We start from the raw sequence: 22,874 nt of genomic DNA on the forward strand, positions 1-22,874 counted from the left end.
TGGGAATGTAAATTAGTGCAACTACTATGGAAGACAGTTCAGAGATTCCTCAAAAAACTAAACATAGACCTACCCTATAATCTAGGTATATCATTCTTGAGAGCATTTATCTAAAAGACTACAACCAGGTTACGGATGCAGATGCCCTACAATGCCCTGTGTGAATTTTACGTATGCATCAGGAAGAATACTATTGTGTCATTTGCAGAGAAATGGATGAACTTGAAAAAAATATGTTAAATGAAGTAAGTCAGGCTCAGAGCCAGAAGATGCATATTTTCTCTCATATGTGGAAGTTGCATCTAAATTATAAACATCTCTGAAAAGGTATACAGGGTCATATACATATATGTAGAAACAAATTGACTACAGTATGGCATGTGCAGAGGAAGATTCCAAAAGGGCAACTCCTTGGAACAATTAACTTACAGTTACCAGAAAGCTGGAATATGTGTTGTCAGGAGGGGGTATGTGAAGAAAGATGAAAGGAGAGGGAAATGGTGACTAAAAGAGATTGGGGAGAAAGATGGAAGGGCTGATACTGCTCTTGATACATTTCACTTAGAAAAAACATGTTGAATTAAAACCCCTATATATGACTACTTCAAGATAACAAAGAAAAGAAAAAAGGGAAAAGATAGAAGGGAAATGTCAAAATGATGGGTGTTGTCATTATCTTAATTGTAATGATTGTTTCATTGATGTATACAATTGTATACTTTAAATATATATTGTTTGTTTTATATTAATTGTACCACAATAAATTTGTAATAAACTAAAGGTCAGAAGGAACCATAGTACAATGACAGATAACTTGATAATATTAAATGAAAATGTAAAGTTAATTTAACCTGGTTTATTAGTCAGATAATGTAGTCAAATACTCTCAAATTCATCCATCTGTTGTCCACGTAAAGATGGAATGAGTAGAATGATGGAGAGAGACAGATAACAGCACCTTAGAGTGTAGGAAGGTTGTTAAGATTAAGTTCAGTTATGCTTTATAACAAACAACCTCTCAACTACAATGGCTTCATAAAGATTTCTCATTTATATAGTATTTGCAGCGATACTTGGCAGTTTCCCAAAACAACTCTTCTCTATGCTGAGGCTTTCTCTATAATTTGATGGGCCTTAGGCCACAAATTTAACACTTTTTTCACTTACAGCTCAGCAGGCAGAACCAGTGACCTGGCTTTGCCTGATTACAAAGTTAAATTTCAGAAAGTGAATGGGTTTGAGATGTGTCCACAACGTGTTTGCAACCCAAAATAAACATCAAGTCACAGACAGAGAAGAGATTCTGAAGATCCAAACTCAACATTTCAAATATTATTGAAGACTAAACAGACAGATATGATCCTTTAATAAAATGTATGTAATGGGGTGTTCAATAAGTTAGTCGAATACAGTATGTAATGTCAAGAATTAAAGTAATCAGGTAATTGTAACCCCTCTGTACAGTATTTTCACAATAGAAAAAAATTTAAAAAAGAAAGTAAGTACACAGAAAGTGCTATTCAAGAGTCATACTTAGTCTCTGATCATCTAGGAGGTAGGAATTATCAAACTTTAGCACAAATCCTTGTCTAAATCAGTATCGTTGGACATGTTGCTGAGATTTGGGGGATGCGTAGATTGAAGGAGACGGTGCAAGTGGGTGGTGGTGGACAGAAGATCCACAAATATCTTAATTCCATCAGGCATATTAAGTCCTTTAGAGAATAGTAATGAGCAGTATCAACATCAGTAATTGTTGAAGGTGGAGAGGGAAGAAAGATGTTTGCTCTGTTGGTAATCTGTGGCTTTAGAGATATAACCCAAATGCCGAGCATTTTTTGGAAACAGAGCCAGGCCACTTAATAGTCCTTTTTTTTTTCTTTTTGCAAAGAATGTCTAAAGACCTTAGTCCCAAAGTCAACTTGCTTGGCTCATTTTAAGCCCTCAATATTTAGCCTCAAATCTTATCATCATGCTTTCAAGATAAGCCATACCAACTTTCAACTTGCTAATGTGAAAAGAAAAAAATTAAAATAATGAGAGGAGGTGTGGTAGGCAAAAAGGGATACAGATAGACAGATAGAACAGATAGGCTTACAGGCTAGTGAATTCAAACCTAACTTCTCCCAGAAGAGAAGAGTCAAGAGAAATTGATGCTGTCTCAGTGGACCAGAGCTCTTCCCCTCCACTCCAGCCAGGAGGAAGGTAGGAAGCAGTTAGAAACGTCCTAGGTGCATCTCAGATCTCCTGCCATTTAAGGATGGAGTAAACAGGAAGCTGGGAAACAAGGAGAAGCACACATTACAGTGTGCTGAGGTTGTTGTGAGAATTATGTAAGTTAATAAAGTTAGATTCATGCCTGGCACCTAGTAGCCATTGCTTTAACTGCAATTATGATTGCTACTAATCACATTGATGAATGCTAAATTTCACAATCTAGATTTTTATATTCTGGTGTATTTTGCTTTTCACATTTCTAATGTACTTATAAAATATTTTATCATACATTCACTTGGACCACTTGTTGAAGACTGTTACTTTCAGTAACCTGCAAATCTCAAAAATTGCCACTCCCATAGGTTTAGCTGCTACTCCAAAAGTAACAATTTTTGACTGCTAAGATGTATCTTCAAAACAGCAATCCAAATCAATACTATGAGAATTGTTCCAATGAATCGAGATGGAGGTTTATGTATTTTCAATAATATACTTGTTTTTGTTTTTCAAATCAAATGTTTATATTTAGAAATGTCTGGAGAGAATCAATAATTATATCATTTCTAATTCCTCATAATCATACTCTTTTACAGAGAAACAAACAAAAACTACCAGCAAACATACACACTTTCTCTCTTTCTGCATCTTTTCCCCTAACACACACACACACACACACACACACACACACACACACACACACACACACACACACACACACACACACACACACACCATGTATCTGGCCCACTCATTGGGAGGATATAGTGACCCATTTGTGATTTGTGTTCAAGGATCCTTTGCAAGACTCTCCCCTGGGAAAGTGTGAAGCGGCAGGAAAGGCAGTTGTGGATTAAACATGCTCCAGAGGGATACATAATCAGCAAGGTTGACTTGCCTAGCTCAAGTATTGGCTGGATGAACACATTTGAATATTGATGTGCATAATGGAAGAAAGGGAAATGAAGGACTTACAGACGCTAAGAAAATACTCTGAGTTCAATCACTTCCCAGCCTCTGAATGTTTCTTGTGCAAGTCAGAGCTGTGCCCTGAAAGTCTCCCCGGTGTGTCACCTTAACAGTGATTAAAACCACGTGTGGTTGGGTGCTACTGTAATATTGAAGTAAGATTTGTGTTAAAATAGAATTCCTCTTGGGTTTTTAAATTTCTGGTATTAATAGGAACACACAGTAAATAAAGCATGAAAGAGCATTCTTTCCCTTATTGAAAGGGTGTTAATTTCCTGTTTTTGTAAATCTTGTACACAAAGGTAATTATGAAAATGATGGCAGAGGGTACTGACAGCTAAATCATTTGTTTTTGTACATATTGATAAACCTCATTCCCACCACTGTGGATGAGAGTCTATTTTATTACTGAAACAGCTGACTGCTGATTACCTTATCTTCTGTTGCTGAGGTATTTAATCCATGTGTGACAGATGTTACTGGAGAGACTGGGACTGAAGCAGCAGAACTTTCCATATCATGTAGAGTGCACGTGAAAGCCACCTCACCTGGGATTGGAGATGACACATAACTCCGAGGAGCCTGTGGCTATTTGTGGTCATCCTTGTGCAGCTTCATCTCCTGGGAGTTTGGGCTGTGGCAACAGAAAGGGTGAGGGTTGGGGAACATTTTAGAGGACATCTCAGGCAACTCCCCTGGGTTTCAGTGCCTGGACCTCAGAGAAAGTGGGTCACTTGTTGAAGACTGTACTGCTTGTAAATGAGGAAGACAGACCTAGAACTCAGTTTAGTTCCTGGCTTGTCATCCCCATCACAAGAGATGCTCAGCATGCTGCCAGCCATACAGGCTCAAGAATACCCTGATCTCTATTCAGAGCCTCTGTCTGCCCTCACTCTGCTCTCACATAAGTCCCTTCCTTCTATTCCAGGAAAGTACCTGAACCAGGACTCCACCACTGGCCCTGAGACCTGATTGAGCTCTCTAAGTGTTATTGAACATAGACACCCAAGCCTAATGTGGAGCAGGGAGGGTACTGCTAGCACTGTTTAGTCTGGCATTCTCTCTTTAGGATTACAAACCCAAAGCTCTGAGTGCAGAGTGGAATCCCTTGGCTTTCCAGAGTGCTGGCTCTTAAGTATAATGAGAGGATAGAAGGGCAATCCCTGGCTACTTATGATTCTCTCCTAGCTCAAATTTTGGATGACTTCTTTCTACAAGAGGCTCCAAGACAGAACACCACCACCAAGGAATCAATCTGGTGGTAGCTTCCAGCTTCACAAAAGGCTGACAGTCTTTGGCTAAGTATTCAGGAAGCTGGTAGGTAAATCAAGTCACACTATAGCCAAACACTTTGAACCAGAAGTTCAGTCCAGGTCCCAGACTGTGTTCTTTCAATAATTGGAACAGTATCTTCAACAACAAAATCGTGCATTTGGCTATCTTAGGGACTTTAAATAGAGATTTTAACCCATAAGTCAAACAGTTCTCTACTTTCTTCAATTGAGTTAAATGAAGATTTAATGAGTTTAAAGTAAAAACTCATTCTATTTAAAATATTATTAGAAAATACAAATATTTATCAAGATCTTTCTAAGCTTCAAAGAAAAACGCGAAATGACAGTTACATAAGAAATTAAGGTATATGTGCCAAAACAAATCCTACTCTAGCAAAATTTGAAGACAAAGAACATATTAGGGAAACATTTTAAATATTAGTTGAAATTACTTTTCTTTTTTCTTTTTCTTTTTGTAAGTCATGGGGCTTGAACTCTGGGCCTGGATGCTGTCCCTGAGCTCTTTAGCTCAAGACAAGCACCGTACCACTTGAGCCACAGGGCCACTTCCTGTTTTCTGGTGGTTAATTGAAGATAAGAGTCTCATGGATTTTCTTGTCTGGGCTGGCTTTGAACCATGATCCTCTGATCTCTGCCTCCTGAGTAGCTAGGATTACAGGTATGAGCCATCAGTGTCCGGCTGAGGTTACTACTCAGTTACCTAAAGCTCCAGATAGCAAGAAATCTTTTCCCCTGAGATTCCAGAAGTGCACAAAACCCAGTATGACTAACTTGGGAAATTCTGGATTCCTAGAGAACAAAGAATAGCCAAGAGGCTAGCAGGTAAGCCTGACCATTATCGCATATTCTACTACCTCAATCAGTATTTATTAACAAAATACTCATTAAGCACAGCTTTCACAAAGGAACCCAGAATACCCATACTCCATACAGTTTTCAGAGACAGCTACTGCAGCTGCAGAAAAATTACTTTTGCTGGCAGAATGAATAGAAGACTTCACATCTATATAATATGATACACTATGATATAGGATTAACTATGTTTTGCCTAAGACAAAACAAGGCTATCTCTATTAAAATAATTGTGACTTAAAATATTCCTTTGACAAACATTCCACGCCATCTAGGAAAGTCATCCCACTCCATTCTGCCTCTAATAGCAACTAAACTGACTTTGGTGAGCAATGAAATGCTGCCAGGTATTTCTGGCCATCCCTGATCTGGGCACATTGTGTGTGTGTGTGTGTGTGTGTGTGTGTGTGTTTGTGTGTGTGTGTGTGTGTGTGTGTACCTATGATGTGTGTGTACAGCTTCTACTTATGACTACTTGAATTACACAGTGTACTGTCTACCTTTGTCAGAAGTTAGGCCTAGGATCCACATTTATCTAACCAGACTTCATCAACATCCCTATCTTGAGTGCAGTGTCTCCAGGATGCAAACAGATTGGATCCACTCCAGGGATAGAGCTCAGGAAAAAAAAGTTGGGTAGTTTCTACTGCCTCAGTGCTCACAGCTGCCCTGTTTCCTGTTCTTGGCCTTCTCTTTCTTTGTTCTCTGTCATCTTGTCCATTATAGAACTCCTCAATCTTCCTTCAGTATACAAGGGGGCCAAATTTGATTTCTGCTGCTTATAACCAAAGAATCATGGCTCAGATTTTTACATGAAGATTTATTTCAAGGTTATAACACAGTATAAAATCCAAAAAGAAAGATGCAAAACCACCATTAGGTTGATAGCATTAGAGTTAGAACAAAACAGCTGTTTGTGAGGAGGAAAGATGGCAAGAAAATTAACCAAATGCAGAGAGTGGGAAAGATGGGCCTATATTTGACTTCTCTGCATTTTCTCTGTATTACAAATGATTAATAATACGGCACACAAATAATAAAAACAATAATTTATATAAAGACAGTATAAAGTATAAAGGGAGGGAAATCTCAGTATTAAAGATAATGCAGCATTGTGACCTACTTACAATAGTTACAAATGCAATCTCAGTCTCTTGTTCCAAATTTCTAGTTCAATTTCCTGCCAGGATACTCAATGCACAGTAGCAGGGTCAACTCTTAATCAACTCTTAATCATCGTAGCAAGGAGCGGGGATGGTGTGGGCTTAGAGCAATCATCTCTCCGTGAGAACACTCAGCAACATATTTCAGAACGAAGGATGAGTCACTCAAAAACACACTTGGCCAGTGGAGTTTTACACAAAGTCCTACCAGTAAATAGTGGAAGCTGTGTCCACAGGAGCCCACTAGAGTGGAAGGTTGGCTTTTATCCAGAGGTTTAAAAAGGCTTAAGAAGAACATTTCCTTCTTTTAGCTCAATTCATTCCAATTAAGAATTGATTTTGAAATTGCAAAAGACAAGAAAGCTCACGTCTACTATTGTATTCAAAAATAAATAGGATTGAGGTAGGCCAGAACTGAGTTGACTAATTTTTTGTGTTTAATTCATATCTAATTATCTGTAAGCAGAAAGCTTCTGGTGCCTTTATTTCATATACATACACACTACACACACACACACACACATATTACAATCTTGTATGGTGGTACATGTGTCTACTAGCTACTGTGAGTTTAAGACCAGTGTTTGTAAAACAAAATGAAGGAAAGGGTGGCATTGTCCAAGGGGGGAGGGGAAATACTCATTACTTGATTTATAAAATGGTAGCCCCTCCATGTAACACCTTAATAATAACTATATAATTATTTTTAAAAATAAAATGAAAAGCGGGCAGTAGACTGGATATAGCTCAAGTGGTAGAATACCTGCCTAGCATGTGCAAGGTTCTGACTTTAACTCCTAGTACTAGTACCACACAAATAAACAGAGAAATCAAAATATCTCACCAATTTATTCTCCTACTAGAGAAGTCCACAATCAGCCCCACTGTGCTAGTCAGTGGCTTGCTCCATTTTCTAGGGACTGCCCTTGATCCCATGTCTCTTGGTCCTGACGCTCCAAATCCTATCACTTTTTCTTCCCTGCTCCGGGTACTGCATGGCTTTGTCTTGTCTCATTCTGACATTCCTGCCTCCCTGCTTTAAGGACCCTTGTGGTTACATTGGACTCAGACACATAATCCAGGATGAGCTTCCCAGTTTAAGATCCTTAACATAATCACATCTGCAAAGTTACTTTTGCCATAAGAAAATAATAGTTAGAGGTTCCAGTCATATAGCCATGTCACCTTGGATGAAAAGTTCCCTATGGATGGCAAAATTCTCTATGTGGTTAAAATTAACATAGACTCTTGAAAATATCGAGTTAGGAAAAACATGTTAACATCTGTTAAATGCAATGAGTATACTGTAATGGGTCCCCCCAATGGTGCCAAATTAGAAAGGGCTCTATTCATTTCTCTGACAAAAACAAAAGTTTGAAGCTAAAATCACCACAGATATGATGCTTGTGGTTTTTAATGATAAAAATGTTCATTTTTAACTGAAAATATTCATTAAATATTGTCTCTTTGACTTGATTAGTGTTGCATTTCTTTTCTTTGAGGACTCAATTTCTAACCCCACTCCATAACCCTCCATACATTCCTTCCACGGTGTGATAAATGAACAGTCTAATCGGCATCCTTTCTGAATGTCTGAAGGAACTGCCAGGTGTCAAATCTATGAAAACTTCTCCAGTTCTGAGCTCTGATGCCTCAGTCCTTACCTTCCTGGGACCTAGGTAAGATGTAGGAAGTGAGCAGGGACAACCTCTGCATCTCCGAATCTGAGGATTAAAATCTCCCACTTAGCATCCTACCCCACATCCCCTGATAGAGTACATCAGGCTTCGCAGAGAGCGGCATTGTTTTTACTTCAATAAGCCAGATTATCCGATTTCCCAAGGGAATAGAAATCTCAAGTTAGAAGCTAAGGCTTGTGGCATGAATTAGTTTGTTTTAGAAGGATACAATGACCATAGTTAAGGGATTTGCAGGAATATGTGTGCATGTACATCATATATATATATATATATATATATATATATATATATATACACACATATATATGCATACAAATGTGCACACACATGGACTTTCTGAGTCTTGATTCCAGGAAGTTTTTTTTTTTTTAATATCCTTCATGCCCTTTCCTATAAACAAATCCTTTAAACAGGTGAAATAATATTTAGAAATTTTTCTTTGAATCTCCTAAAAAATTACACAGGATGCTTGGTCAATTCTATTTCTAAAACAACAGGAAAATGTTTAGGTTATTTTAGGAAAAAATACATTAAAATTAAGAAGCAATGGACTGGGAAGGTGGCTCAGTGGTAGAGCGCTTGCCTTGCATGCATGAGGCCCTGTGTTCGATTCCTCAGCACCACATAAGTAAAAAGAAAAGTGGTGCTGTGGCTCAAGTGGTAAAGCACTAGCTTTGAGTTGAAGAGCTGAGGGACACTGCCCAGGCCCAGAGATCAGGCCCCATGACCGGACCCAAGAAAAAAATAATTAAGAAGCAAAAACTCATTAAAAAAAAAATAAATCTTAAACTACCTGCAGACAAGTTAGCTCCCTAAATGGCTTATTCCCAGATAGGCAAGGTATTTTTAAAATACAATTTTCATTAATTTGCATTACTTTTCTGTCCAAGCTAGAGTAAGACTTTTCTTGTGAATAAACTAAAATAAAAGGCCTTATCAAGCAAACTGTTAGTATAAATAAGACTTCAGAGAGATAGATGTCATTTGTCTATTAAAATAAATAAAATCATTTGAACTGCCTCTATGCAGAAAGAAGCTACAAGACATATGTTTTCTGTTCATTACTCTTCTTATGGAAATATTTCAGTATCAGTTTTAGTTTGTATAACTGGAAATAGTAAAAGGACAAAAAGAAAAAAAAAGAAAAGCTTTCCTTTTGAATGCATTTAAAAATTCAGACTGACTACGTCAGGTTTGCCAAGTTAATGAAAATTAATTCTCTTTTCCCTGGTGTATTATATTTTAATTAACTCACTAGAAATGACTAAACAGTTCTAAAATTATCTAAGTAACATAAAAAGATTTTAAAAGGCACAATCATCGCTATAACCACACTTCAAGATATAAATGATATTTAAAAAGCCTTGCTTGGTTAAATTGAAAAGGTGAAACACCATTTCAACTCAGAAGCATAGTCTAATATATTCAACATCCAGAAAAACTGCACAAAGCCTTCATAAATGTTTTCCAATTATTCTAATGTTTCTTCTACAATATCAGCTCAAAAATTGACATAACAATGTCTACATTGTATAAATCAAATCATAACCAGTGGATGAAAATTTTTAGACACACAAGTTTGAATGAGATCAGAGACACCTGGGGTTATTGGGAAGACACTTAGTGGGAGATGCACTTGGAAGGTTAATCATCTTTAACATTTCCTCATTTAAAGCTGGGTGAGCATCATGCTATCTGATGTTCAGAAAAGTCGATGAACAGCAATTCTTTCTGATTGCACAAACTGCTTAAAAATTAAAATCAGCCAAATAATTAATTTTGATTCCTCTGATAACTGACTTGGATCAATCCAACCATTTATAATTAGATAGCACGTTAGCTAATACTTTTGATGTATAGATGATTGATTATCTCAGTGCTGGTTTTTAAAAAAAAGCTTTGGTGAAATATCACTGTATCTGGGCTTGCTTGAAATGCATCTAAAAGTGGAAATGGTTTATTATGTATGAAAGACTGGTTACAAGGACCCAGAGGTTCCTTAATCTTCTATCATTGGTATTTTGACACCTCCTATAATAAAAGGGAAAAAGGAGGAAAAGTTGCTATGTTGGAGACAGTTGAAAGAAAGCAAGAACAATTGTTAGTTTATCTGGGCAGCCTAGCCCACCGGGCATTTTGATGTGATTAGGTATAAGGCGTTCCTGCGTAAACAACCAGGAGATTTCCATATAATAATAGTTATGTGGATATTTTTTCAAACCATAGAGCCCCTCCCTGGGTGAGAAGTAACTGTAATTTAATCTCTGATTCGCAGTGAAACTGGGCATGTACATGCAAAGATACCTACACCTGCACCTTTCAAAATGAATCATTACACCCCTCCCTTGTTCCCCAAAGGAATTTGTGCACATGTGAAATAGAACTTAAATAGTTTTGCCATTTAAAATTCTTCTCTCTAAAATAAAGCTCCATGAATATTTATTGTACATTTGCATTAAAAAGGCAAACACCTTGTCATAAGACCCTTTTGTTCCGTTGGTTCCCATCACTCAAGCTTTTGATGAGTGAGTCTCCTACTTATATACAGAATGTGAGATTTGCTTTTGACTGAACTGTGATTAAGACTTTTAAAACTGTTACCTGTTTTTTTTTTAATTGCTTTTCTCCAGAGGCAGCTGCTTCAGATTCTCATGCCATGAAACCAGATTGCTTCTGGTCATGGACCTGGGTGTTTTACCTTGAATGCTCGCACAGGGCAGCGCAAGTGTTCCCCGGCCTCACCCCCAGAGAATCCAGTTGTCTTGGAGGCTAGACTGAATTTCCCTGTGTCATTTCAGAAGCAAATGGGAAGAAGCCATTTTCTTGTTAAACTAGAGCAGAAGAGCCTAATCAGTAAAGATGACTGGATCATTTTAAAAGAGGAAGAATAAATGTTCCATCACTCCCATTACACCCACTTACAATCAATCTGTAGACTGAATCCCCACATAGCTGACATTGTCTCACTAGTCTGCCAGAAATGACCTTAACTTCAGGAGTCACACAGCAAGGTAGATCAGGGCACACTCCAAGCCTAAGGGCTCATCTCTCCAGGTGAGAGACTTAGGGACCGAGAATATAGTAGGAATTCATTTCAAACCCAGGTTGCCTGAAACAAACAATTACAGCCAGTTATTTTTAATTCAACATGACCAAATAGCTATCAGTGAGCTGCACTAATTATGGGATTGAGAATTCAAGGATGCCTAAATCTTGGTCCCCACCTTGTCAGTATTTCTGAGACTTACTGTTAAGGCCAGTTCTCAGTACTACACTTGGGAATATTTAATAGAACAACCAATGGAGAATGAAAACCTGGTGAATGTGGTCACTGCCCAACCAAGATCTTTCAAAGTCATTTGAAACAGCCCGGTAAGTTGAAAATGTAGACTAGAGATAATTCTCCAAATTACTTATAAAGGTTGTAAGGGATTAAACATTATATGTGCCTCAACCCTCCCCCACCCCACCCCCACCCAGCCCCCCACCCCCATCCCAAGCTGTTGGGATGGTCCTCTTAATTGGTCTGGCCCTAGTCAGTTACTTTCTATCACTCACCCTCACCTAGAGATTTGTTAAAGCTCCTGGTATCCGATTTGAACCCCAGAACCCCTTGCAGTCCCTAGGGATGGAATTCAGACATTGGTATTGTTTTTGAGCTCCCCATGATTCATTTCAATATTCACCCAAGTTTAAAAACCAGTGGTTCTGACACATAAATCTCATTTAATCTTTAAAAGAACCCTGAGAGATGGAGATTTTTTTCCTTTTTCTTCCTGTTGTCAAACAGGAAGAAATAGTCTCAGGGGAGGTTTGGAAATTTACAAGTATAGATTCTGACCTACATTTGTCTGATTCCAAAGGTAAGGTTTGAACAAAGGGCTTTCATTTCATGATCTAAGGAAAGCAGTTACTAAAATGTTGGTCCTGATGTATAAAAAAAAACTCAATGATACACCAGGAGGGTGCTTTACCTCTACAGAAGTCCATAGCAGAATGGCTAGTGAATGGAGCAGGTTGGAGTGCTCTGAACTCTGGGTTACAATGACACTGTGAAACCTTAGTCTCACGCCTTGAAGTCTGTCTCCTGCCTGAATGTTAGGTTGATTGCCTTATACTGAAATATTATCCGGTTAGGGCTGGAAGGATGATGCTATTTCCCTTGAAGGAGAAGAAATTGCCATTGCCAACAAACAAAATGTCAATGGAACACTTTTTTGAAGGAATATTTTCCCTTGACTTGAGAGTACTAAGAGTTCGAAGGTCTTTTAAGTATGGCTAGGTGATGGAGGAAAACCTGCTTGTGTCTTAGCAAGGCAGGCTAGAGGCTAAGAAGAAAGGTATTTTATGGCTTTAGTTTTTGCTTTGTTTCAAATGTGTGTGTGTGTGTGTGTGTGTGTGTGTGTGTGTGTTCCTAAACAATAATCCTTATTCTAGGCAAGTGTTCTACCACTGAGATACATCCCCAGTCCTAGCACATTATGACTTTAAATGTGGCTTCATTTCCTAATACATGACTCTGTGTGTGTGTGTGTGTGTGTGTGTGTGTGTGTGTGTGTATGTGTGTCTGTGTCTGTGTCTGTGTCTGTGTCTGTGTGTCTGTGTGTACACGTGCATACCAGTACTGGGAATCTGAACTCAAGGCTAGGGCTTCAAGCTCTCATTTGGCTTTTTTGCTCAAGGCTGACACTACCATATGAGCCACAACTCCATTTCTGGCTTTTTGCTGATTAGTTTGAAATTCAAGTCACATGGACTTTTCTGCCAGGACTGGCTTCAAACCTTGATTCTCAGATCTCAGCCTCTGGAGAAAATACATTAACAGGCATGAGCCACAAAGGTCCAATGGCAAGCACTTTTTAAATAAATAAATTTCCAGGCCTCACCCAAGTTCTATGGCCTAATCCCTGAGTACAGTATGGCTATATGGATAAAGCTCTTGTGGGGGGAAAGCAGTTAGACAGAAAGAAGGCCATAGTTGAAGATATGCCAGTTAAATGCTGGAAGGCTAAATACCAAAGGATTGTTTCTTCCTCTCTGTGTTCATTACTCACAGCTATCCCATATTTCTGTTCCTTTGTTTTGTTCTGAGATAAGATTTCACTATACGGCACAGGATGACTTCACACTCATAAACTCAACGAATCTGTCGGCCTCAGCTTTTCAAGTAGCTAGGACCACAGCCAGGTATGTATGTGCCTTGGTGTCCAGCCCAGACAAAGGATATTTACAATCAATTGCACAATCCAGGTAGTTCAAGGACACAGGGCCCATGAATTAGACATTTACAAAAAATTAACTTGTATTTGAATAATAGAGGATTCATTACTCACATTTTATAGTAGATCTATGCTATAGAAAACAATTCAAGATTAGTTTTCTTTAATACTCCAGCCTCTGTTGTATGTAAAATAATCTACAGTAAGCTTTCATTTACATAAGAAAATCATGTCCTGATTTATATAAGATCTTACATTTATGTTTTTGAAAGAGAAACTTCCAAATGTGAATAGAACCAAGGGCAAAGGTGAATTATCAGTGAAGAACTCTATCAGTCCTCACTATCCAAGTCTTTTCCTCAATTCCCCCATAACTGTAGAACCAAACCACAGAGACGCTCATTATATTCAGCAACTCTTCATCATATTGTCCATGTTCATGGCATTGTGACGGTGATGGATAGGCCAGTTTGGGGATGAGAGCAAAAAGACTTAGCACATTCTTTGAGCTAAGTAGCCTAATTACACACTATGCCTACTGCTTCCCCATGCACCTGCTCTGCTGCTCTCTGGCCTCATCTCCTCCTATATCCCCTAGCTCATTCTGCCCCTTGACTCTTCCTGAGTCACAGTTTTCTCAAATTGTAGCTTCTCTACCACGTGGGCCCTTTTACCTGTTGACTCTCCCACCCCATGAGCACAAGCGCTCTATTACTTGATGAGAGAGATCTGAACAGGAATGCCACTACCCCTGCAGAATCCTTTCCTGACCAGCAGTCCAGATTAGCACCCCCTTTTCTCCTTTCCCAGCACTTCTCTTTCTCCTGCTGGATTCCTGCCTCATTGGATACCTTTTACCACTTCTCATTTTATTTATCTGAAATTCACTAGAATTTCATTCGCCTGTTTCCTATGAATCCAAATCCCATTGCTGTCTTCTCCGTGCTTAGACAACATTGTTGGTATCTGACAAATATGTTTAAATGAGTGAATATGAAGCAAGTCATATAGCACAGGAAAAGAAAAGGTATGGAAACTAAAGAGATTGTGGATATTCTAGAAACTAAAGTTCAAAGGAGGAAGAGACAGCCCCTTGTGCTCAGCAAAGACAGTTGGGGTCCCTTTTATGAGTAGGCAAAGGTGGCAGTCTCACTACACTTAAAGGAATTAGTGTTGGCGCATCCCTAGTGGTCTCATGGTGGAAACGCAATGGTACAAATCATCCTAGAAGCCACTAGGTATTTGAGAGTGGCTCAATTAGATTCAAGAAAACAGCATAGGAACTGGTTGCCTGTGGCTCCTTACTATAATCTTAGCTACTCAGGAGGCCTTGATGTAAAGGATCAAGGTTTGAAGCCAGCCTCCACAGAAAAGTCCACAAGACTCTATGTCCAATTAACCAACAAAATGCAAGCTTGGAGGCATGGCTCAAGTGGAAGAGCACCAGCCTCAAGTAAGCAAGGCAAGCAAGAATGTGAGGCCCTGAATTCCAGCCCCAGTACAAAAAAAGAAGCAAGCATTTCAGGTTTACATGAGCCCTACTTTATAAACAATGAGCTTGGGTTTGACAAACATGGGTAGAGTAGCCGTGAAATGCCATCCCTTAGTACCCACAGCATTCTTACTATGAGCAATAATAATAGCTCACATTTATTGAGCACTTGTTTATGTTCTAGTCATTATCATTATCACTTAATGCCCACAGCAGTGGAATTATTCAGGAAATGGAGACCAAAAGTAGTTTGGTGACTTCTCAAAGTCACCCAAACTAGGACTTGATAATGCCACGGTTCAAAGTAGGCATTCGCCTCCAGAGTTTGTTTTCTGCCAGCCAGCAGGCTGCTTCTCCCCAAGCTGTTCCTACATCCTGGCAGTTGCTTTTTTTTCTCCCAACCACTCTAGCCCAAATGGAGTTTGCTAAATATTGAAAAGCAGTTCTTTAGTTTGCCAACCTATTTTGGGGGGGAAACACTATTAAACTTCTCTTTTGAGACTTTGGGAGCTCAATCAATTTACCTTCGACAATGGTGTGGTTTCTACATACACTTGGGTGTGTTAATGGTCTAAGGGTTGGCACTGTTCCCAGGATTGGAGCAGATTCTTCCTGACCTTCCCAGGTTTGGGGCTTCATGGTTAATGTGTTGATTCGTTGGAAGTCTTCAACTGTGTCCTTTTACTTCTCCCACCCCCTGCCTCCTCCTCCTCCTTCTCTCTTTCAACATGTTGCTGCCTTTGGGTTACTTTTCCACCTTGGCTGGTGTACAATCTCAAATTAAAATGCCAGCTGGAAGACTGGCACGTTCAGTCATGTGCCAAAAGCTCACATGGAAGGGGCAGGTGCTGCTATGACTGAAAGATCGCTGGTGTCACTCATGGCATAAATCCTGTTTCTAGTCACTTTGTTCCAAAATGTTGTAGTAACCAAAATGTGTAACTTCTCCCCTTTCAAAACAAACAGTTGTGACTGCCCATACAAACTTTGGGAGGGGTCTTTTTTGGCTATTGGACATCTGGACCTGCTAGGAAAGAATAAGACCCTCCCCTTGTTGTATTTTCCCCATGTGGGAGACAGCTCTCATAGGATCAGATATACCCAGAACTGATTCTCATCTCCAAATCCTTCATTCTGATCTTATATATAAAAAAGGGCCCAGTGTACTATTCCACACAATGTTATAGAACATGCACTGCCAGAAATCTGGACTTTTTTCTACTCTATATGTTGTGATTCAAAACTTTTTTTTTTCTTTATCAGCCTATAAAAATATATATCTGTTTATGGTGAAGTTCTAAGAAACCACTGGAAAACATTTTCAATCCCAGGTGAAGCACTAAATTATTACCTATTTTCTTTTCTAGTTGCTTATTGTGACCAAATCATTCCCACAGAGACATCTCTAAAGCCTTCGATCAAAACCAGGCGCAGCTGGGACTTCATCTTGAGCAGGAATTTTCACGCATACCTTGAGATCTGCTGTCAGAAGTCTCTTGGAGGTAGAATGTCTCCTGGGATGGCATGACAGTTAATGTAAGGCATCTGATCCTGAATAGCATCACTCCACTGGTGATTGTTATAGTTTCTCTGGTGGATGTTTTTGTGTGATCTGCTGAAGTCGCCCAGAATTTTTCCAAGGTAGAACCCAGGCATTTGTGGGCTTCAGATAATGCAGATGTGCAAAAGGTGTTCCTGGCAGCACTATTTGTAGTTGTGAAAAACTAGAGACAAGGAGAATGTTGATCAAAAGCAGAATAAACTGAGAGCCAGTCATGCAAAAGAATTCTATATAGCAGTGAAAATGACAAATGACCACTACCAGAACAACAGGGACTAGTCTCACACACATGGTATTGAAGGAAAGAAAACAGACACAAAGAAGTCCAACATATTATTTGGATCCCTTCCTGTAACAAAGTCTAAAGCTTTAACCAAGGGTGGATATATTGATGTTTACTTCACCCTCATTACCTGGGTTACATAATTGTGTTGGGTGAACTTTTCCATAGGTTAGCTATACTTGGCCATAAAATGCCTTTTTCGAAACATAAATGAATAGGGAAGAACTAAAGGGAATGTACAGTCTCAGATACCATTTTTTCAGGAGGAAATGAACCTGGCTTCTTCTTTATCCTTTTTCCTATTCCAACCTGAGGTGTGAGGTCAGAAGTCAAAGGCAAGCAGGTCTTTCCTGGAGCCTTAATGATTGCTCCAAGTTGTGAGGATTACCTAGCCTTGAACTTTGGAGTTCCAAATTCTAAATTCCATTCCTGCTTCCTAAAGGTTTTTTACTTGACGAAAAAATTACATGTCAAGAAAGCGTCAAAATCCTATCAAGTTCAATTATGCAATTTCTGTCTATAAATGACATACCTTCTGTACCGGGTGAGCCCCACCCATGCACTAATAGGATGTGACAGCTGCGTTGCCAACAGAGCCTCCTCCGCCTTCATTTTCAAAGGTGAGTGCCTGATGCTTGGAAAGGGGCATGCAGGGAGGACTCCTATCAGAGACAATGCAACTGCTCAGGCTTACCTAAGGACTGTCCTATCCGAGTGGGTCATCCAGGTGATGGGAGGGGCTAAGAGGAAGGCTGGAACTCATTACATGTTACCTTTCAAGCCAAAGTGCAGTTCTGTTGGAGGCTATGGAATTCTTCCCACATGGTTGTATATTATAATAGAGTTAAAAGCATCTTTGTAGCCAAGGTCATATATGTATATTTTACTCCCTTGTCCAGAAAAACAAAAGGTCTCTCCATGAGCTCCTTCCGTTGAGGATTTCCAGCATTATCTCAGATTGTCACCACCTCTAAGGCAAAAGGGGGAAATCAGTCCTGAAGTTGTCCTTTTCTTTTTAACTTTTCTGAATGAATAAACACATGGTTAAGAGAAAAAAAATCACAGTTTCTGTGTCTTGATATAAATTAAAGTTCTTCCCATATAAATGTATCCTTTTCCTCTGGCTCCAATAACATTTTTATTTTATTTCATTTATTTAAAAATTATTATCTTTAAGTAGTTATACAAAGGAGTTGCCATCCAACAAAGCAGTTTATGAACCCAATGTGTCATGATCAATGTCACCCCGCCAACATTCTCACTCAGCCCCCCAACTACCACTTCCTTCACTTTTCTTAATGTTGTAAGATATACATAGAATTTTTTTTACTTCATTTTCCAAATGCCTTTTCTCTTCATTCTTTTATCCCCTCCCCTTGACCTCTCCACCCCTTTAAGGTATCTGGTTTTTATTTCAAGTTTCCTGGTGTTTATTTTATTGGACTTTGAGTTAGCCTTTCTAAGGAATTACAGTTTTGAGTTCTACTGTATTTTAGTTAATATATTTGTGTATACTTGCATACCACCCAGAGTACTTACTTATATATTTATAAGCTAACTCTAGCTTCTACATATGAAAGAAAACAGGGAATCTTTGTCTCTTTGGTCCTGACAAATACATTCTTATCTAATATATTTGAGTTGGAAAATGGAAACATCTAGCAAACTGGAAATAAAACTTCCCTAAACTACTCCCTCTAATACCTCACTCAATTCCTGCCTGCTTTGAGTAGAAGGAAGAGGCCAAAAGAAACTAGTAGAGATTTGTCAGCCTATGAAGCCCTCAATAATGTAATAGGGTTAGGATGCTTAGTTTATTTTAAACTGTTATGCAAATAACCCTAATATATACAGAGCTACAAATTGTAGTCATGACCACAACATTATTTCATTGGTGCTATTTCTACTAAAGACACTTAGATAGCAATTCTACTGAAATTGCTTTTGTGGGCAATGAAATATTTTTGAATGTAAGTAGTGGAGAAAGTGTGGATAACTTCCTAGAGCTAGCTTACAGAAAGAAGTATGCTCTTTACTTTCTTCCTCTAATGCATTGTTAGTTAGCAAGATAAATGCTTTCAAAGCAAAAGTAAGGCCATGAGTTCAATCCAGACACAAGGAATAAAGGAAAGAAGGAAAGAAGGGTGACAATGAGGAAGAGAAGGAGGGAGCAAGAGAAGGAGGGAGGAAAATGGAGGGAGGGAATGAAGGGAAGAAAGGAAGGAAAGAAATGAAGGGAGGAAGGGATGGAGGGAGGAAGGAAAGAAGGAAGGAAAATGAAAGGTTAAGAGAAGGGAAGAGAGAAAGGAAAGAAGGAAGAAAGGAAGGCAAAGGAAAGGTTAAGAGAAGGAAAGAGAAGGGTTAAGGGAAGGGAAGGGACATGGGATAATAAAGAAAAACCCAGGGGTAGAAAAATCCTCGAAGGCAATATTCTCCAAGTGTGGTCTCTGACCAGCGAGCCCTAGCTTTGCCTGGACTTTTTATAAAATGCAAATTCTAACTTCATCCAAAACCAATTGAATTCAGGTTTATAAATGCACCCAAGATTTTAAAAATCTGATTCCATTTACACTTTTCTGTGCATGTTGTTCCTGTAAAAATAGTACCAACACCTTTGACTTTCTTGCTAGCCATCATTTGTAGTACTGTGAACGGATTCCATCCCCTTCCTTGGAAAGTGTCTGCTTTCGCATGAATAGGAAGCAGTGCCCTTCTGACTTCCTGTGTGTCATTAGGCGGCTCAGTGTGAACTGGGTCACTCCAGCGGCTCACTGATCTGGTTCCTCATGGCTTGTAGGAGCAAAAGGGAAAATTACCCAATGCAATTTCCCCTCAAGAAGAAGCTTGTTTTTCATCTTTAATTAATGATTCTTTTCTTCTAGACACTCTAGTATTATGAATTGAATCCAGATTGGCAGAGCCTTTGTGAAACTGAGGGAGCTATTTCCCTTCTCCCCGAATGTCTGAGATCTCCAGATGCTGGGGGAAGGAAGGATGCTTGAGAAGGCTGAGTGGAAAAGAGAGGATAGGGGTCAGGATGGGCGCAAAGGTGATGGCGGTGTCTTGAAGTCCTGAGCAGAGCAGGGAGGGGAGTTGACCCTTGGGGCAAACAGATCTGGAAGCCACAGGAGAACTGTCTGACTGCTCACAATGCACATTGTCTTCAAAAAGCCACTTGGAACTCTTCTTTTAAATACATTCAAATAAGAGTAGCAGCCTCGGCCAACCAGTAATTGCATTTTTCCCAGCATCTTGTCTGCAGAGGAAGCATCATTTCTACAGAAGTGTCTGGGGGCATTCTCCGCAGAGGAGCAGAAGGAAATGGAAGATAAAGTGACTTGTCCAGAGAAAGCTGAAGAAGCAAAATTCAAAGCAAGATATCCTCACCTGGGACAAAAGCCTGGAGGTTCTGGTTTTTGTTGTTATTGTTGTTGTTTTTAAGGAAACGATTGCAGCAAGGGCAAAAATATTTTGATTCTGGAGAGTACAATATGGCTAAAGCAAAGATGAAGAAGCAGCAATCGCCCACTGCAGCTCCTGGACAAGACAGGAGTCCCTGGGGACCACATTCCTACTCTACAAGACCTCCTCAGTGGAAACCATCCCCATCCATTAGCAAGCTGGCTGGCTGATTAAAAAAGCCGAACTGCATGAATCTTCTAATTCCCATTATTCCTCTTTAATATGTTACTTATCCACTTCTGTGTCCTTTTGTTCACTAAGTCTTTGAGACTGACAGCTTTGCAGATAGTGGTAGTGTGTGCTGCTATTGTAAGGGAGCATTCTTGTGTAGAGGTTTTGATTCTCTTGGCAGTGCACTGATGAGAAGGACAAGTTAGAGCAACATAAGTAATCTACCTGAAAATAATGGTGTATATTACTTAACTTCTAATGTAGGACTGGCTCCAACAAGTAACAAGAGAGTTGTACCATTTTAATGTTCTGGCTTGCTTTCTCCTTCATCTTAAAATTATTGCTTCATATGCTAACTCCTGTTTAATATGACCTCTGTTGTGTTGATTTTCTTTGTATTTTCCTTCTGGGTTTTGTAAAACAGAAGACCACAAGTTGGAAGAAAAGCCACATAACTCAAACACAAGTTGATGGGGCTCCAAAAGATTAGAACAACCAACCTCTCTAGCCATAAAAAAAATGCAAATCATAACAACATTGAGATTCCACATTATCCCAGTTAGAATGGCTATAGTCAAGAACATTAATAACAACAGATGCTGGAGGGGATGTGGCCAGAAGGGGAGTGTAAATTTGTTCAACCACTTTGTAAAGCAGTATGGAGGTTCCTCAAAAGACTCCACATAGAGCTCCCAGTAATCCCACTCGTGGGCATTTACCCAAATGATCACAAACAAGACCATACTAAAGCTACCAGCATAACTATGTTTATTGCAGCATTATTTACCATAGCTAATCTATGGAACCAACCCAGATGCCCCTCAGTAGATGAATGGATCAAGAAAATGTGATACACACACACACACACACACACACACACACACACACACAATGGAATTCTATGCTTCCATCAGAAAGAATGGCATTGCCCCATTTGTTAGAAAATGGAAAGACTTGGAAAAAATTATATTAAGCCAGGCCCAAAGAAACATAGGCCCCATGGTTTCCCTTATTTGCAATAACTAGTATATGTCTGGGACAAGTAGAAAAGGTCAAAAGCTATGTACATATGACCAGTAAGATGAAGTTAAGCGAAATGAACCCAAGATAGGGACACAAGTGGTTTCTTCTTTCTTGCTATTGTTTCTAATGTATTTATAAGGTACCATGTGATTTCTTTGTTGCTTTGTATGACCCTCCCCCATGGTATAACCCCCGTTTTCACTGTATTTGATGTTGGTATAATTTGGGAGGGGAAGGGAAAAAACAAAATGTTTCAATAGGGATACAGATTGACGCATTGCAACAATGAGACGTAGAAGACACTGTTGAAAAACGAACTTTACAATTTAGGCAGCGGTGGGGGAAGGGTATAGCAACAATCCTTGATAAGAAATGTATTCATTACCTTGCTCATGTAACTGTAACTCCTCTGTACAGTATTTTCACAATAAAAAACTTATTAAAAATAATAAAAAAAGATTAGAATAACTGTGCTTAAACTTGAATGGCCTTAAACCTATTTCAGCTTTCAAAATACTTGTCCATTCCCGGGTAAGTTGTGTGGCATCAGTGCTTAGCAGCTGTTGGTGAAGTTCATCGCCGGTTTTGTGGCATTACAACCCTTTCATTGTGGAAGCTGTGAATGAAACATGCATGTGTAGAGACGGTTGTATTCACCTTTTCCCATTTTTGTAAATACAATAGTTTTGCACAAGCTTTCACAAATGTCTGTGTTAATTTCACATATTGTGCCAGCCAGCAGCGCAAGAGTTCCCTAAAAAATTGTATGTCCTTACAGCTTTTATATAATACAGTTTTCAATTTGGGGCTCATAGAATATCAGATTGAAATCTTGGCTTGTTATGCCACAGAATGAAGCTTTTTCATTTGTTATTATTGTCCATGAGTTTCAGCATCCTTGTGCAAATACAGTATGTTGCTTAGGCATATCATTTGTCCTGGTGAGGATACATAATTTTGACCTTCATGAAAATTACAATTCAGATAATATATATAAATTTTCTAAATGAAGGTTATTACTTCCACATTCAACTTTGGGGACACTAAAGGGCTTGCATTATACCACCTCACATCCCATTTCCCTCCTTCCCTGCTTCCTTTACTCTTGATATTGGGCTGTCTGGTTTATATTGAAAGCAATAGTGGACACCGTACTTTTACAGCAAAAATGTTCACTTTTCAGTGAACCACTCTTAATCCCATATTGCTAACACTTACAGTTGTTTAAATAAAAGGAATTTCGAGGGTTTTTGTTTTATTTTTTTTGCAATGCTGGGGGTCAAGCTCAATACCTTGCACATGCTAGGCAAGCTCTCTGCTATTGAGGTACAGCCTCAGTTTTACAAGAACTTTACAGTGAAGAATGGTTGTGAAGATGCACAGGAAATCATCAGCATTCTAAAAGATCCAGGCCTTTGACAATTAGAGTAACTTACATGGTAGATGAAACTCATTCCTATTAAAGCATTT

The 22,874-nt window shown here is 39.0% G+C and overlaps 1 long non-coding RNA gene and 1 pseudogene across 1 annotated transcript; both read left to right on the top strand.

Moving 5' to 3' along the window:
* Positions 1-234: 234 nt before the first annotated feature.
* Positions 235-20,877, top strand: LOC122096007. The gene is made up of 3 exons (XR_006145234.1): positions 235-245; positions 15,227-15,231; positions 20,806-20,877. It is a non-coding gene; the product is annotated as an uncharacterized LOC122096007 (long non-coding RNA).
* LOC122095927 lies at positions 20,055-20,380 on the top strand (annotated as a pseudogene).
* Positions 20,878-22,874: the final 1,997 nt, after the last annotated feature.

This window comes from Dipodomys spectabilis, unplaced genomic scaffold (genome assembly GCF_019054845.1).
Source record: "Dipodomys spectabilis isolate Male_0828 unplaced genomic scaffold, ASM1905484v1 ptg000001l, whole genome shotgun sequence".
NCBI lineage: Eukaryota > Metazoa > Chordata > Mammalia > Rodentia > Heteromyidae > Dipodomys > Dipodomys spectabilis.